This window comes from Macadamia integrifolia, unplaced genomic scaffold (genome assembly GCF_013358625.1).
Source record: "Macadamia integrifolia cultivar HAES 741 unplaced genomic scaffold, SCU_Mint_v3 scaffold1453, whole genome shotgun sequence".
NCBI classification, from domain to species: domain Eukaryota; kingdom Viridiplantae; phylum Streptophyta; class Magnoliopsida; order Proteales; family Proteaceae; genus Macadamia; species Macadamia integrifolia.
In genome coordinates this window covers 1,302-3,194 of record NW_024868209.1, presented here as the reverse complement: position 1 = coordinate 3,194, position 1,893 = coordinate 1,302, and the positions used below count along the sequence as shown (strand labels likewise).

Here is a 1,893-nt window from a genome sequence, read left to right as displayed (position 1 = left end):
AAAAAAAAAAAAAAAATACAACAAACACAACAACATTGGACATAGCATAACGAATGCTGTTAAAAATACAATTAAAAAAAGAAAAAACACAACATACATCATGCTATTAAAAAAATCTGCAATTAAAAAAGATACAACAAACACAATATACAACAACATGCTATTAAAAATTCAGCAATTAAAAGAAAAATTAACCAGTAACATCAAATTCTGCAATACATACAACAACATGCTATTAAAAAAATACAACAAACACAACATACAACAGCTTGATATTAAAAAATTCTGCAATTAAAAAAAAATAACCTTCAACATCAAATTTTACAATACATACAATAATATGCTATTAAAAAATATTACCTGCAGTTCGTCAAATGAGGGTCGATTTCAGAGAGAGAGAGAGAGAGAGAGAGAGAGAGAGAGAGAGAGAGAGAGAGGTTTGAAATCCCTAAATCTCTAACATTGTTCAACTACAGTAAGATTTGTCCACCTGATAGTCGATTCAGAGAGAAAGAGAGAGGTAGCAAAGGTTTGAATAGATTCAAACCCTAACTTAAACTAGGTCGATAGCTGAGGAGAACAAAGGTCTGCAACGGATTCAAACCCTAACACCCTCAGATTTTCATCCTTAGGATAACAGAGGTCTGCAACGGATTCAAACCCTAACTAAACAAGCAAACTTAACGACCCTCATATCACTCATTGTGAGGAATAATTGAGTGAAACCCTGAGTCTCGACAGCTTCACAGAGACAGAGGTAACAATGAGAAGAAATAAGAGAAAGAAGAGAGAGCTTCGGGCGCGAGAAGAGCTTAATTTAGGGATTTTAAATTACCCCTCTCTTATGAAATCCATTTGACTTAAGGTCTAGTCGGTTCGATCGTGCTTCATGGCGAACCGGTTTATTCTTCACCTAAACTGGTCTTGGTGGTGGTCTTTTCTGTCTCCTCATCTGCACCGTCCACCTCAGTAATGCCAGATGTCATCTTTTACAGGTAGAATAACACATGATCGCAAGATGAGGAATAACAGAGGATTTGAATCCGTAAAATGTACGCTTAGCTAGAACGCCAAGCTTCGTCCATAAAACCAACCTTTTTTCCTATTTTATCTTTTATCTATTGTTCATTCTATTTTCTCTCTAATCTTCTCTTCCCCCTTCCCCCTTCCCCCTTCCCCCTTCCATGCACTTAACAAATGTATCAAAGCAACGTGGATCGGCAACAATAGATCATGGAGAAGATCAACGAGATGTTTGACAAGATTAGTTCTTGTTCTACCCAAATTGAAAGATAAGAAGGAAAGAAGTCCATAGTAACACTCTTAATTCATTATGTACGATTTGTGAGCATTAAGAAGATCCAGCAGAACGAATTAAAACAATCATACACGCCAAAATTGGATGTTCTCCGGTTCAATGTTGACAATGATTAGCACTTAAGACGTGCATCAATTGCTTGAGATATGAGTTGTTTCACATCTTGGCTTCTCAAACAATGAATACTTTTGAAGAAAAAAACTGTTAAAAATCACATAATCTGAAAACCCAGGTTTTGATAAAAGGAAGAAGGAAGAGGGTAAGGCTGGCCCGCTTCTTCATACACTTCATGTACATTAAGGGAGCCATTGAAAGGTAACTGAAACACCAGGAACGGGGACTACCTGAGCTAATGATAGAGGCAAGAGTTGATTGGCCTAGTAGACAGGACGGTGGACTGACATGACCCTTGTTAAAGAGTTAAGATACAAGCACATTTCTAGCCTCATGATGTGGTATTTGTTGGGTTTTATATCTTGTATTATGTAGTGGTTCGCATAATTATTACGGGATTTATATTTTCTAGATTGGGTTTTGGGTCCATTACGTGTACATGATTAAAATAGTAATTGTGA

At 36.5% G+C, this 1,893-nt stretch overlaps 1 long non-coding RNA gene across 1 annotated transcript in view; it reads right to left on the bottom strand.

The window, feature by feature from the left end:
• Nucleotides 1–804, bottom strand: part of LOC122063781 — a 1,620-nt gene extending 816 nt beyond the window's left edge. The window contains exon 1 of the long non-coding RNA XR_006135465.1: nt 361–804. This is a non-coding gene — a long non-coding RNA (uncharacterized LOC122063781). The remainder of the gene's footprint in view (nt 1–360) is intronic.
• Nucleotides 805–1,893: the final 1,089 nt, after the last annotated feature.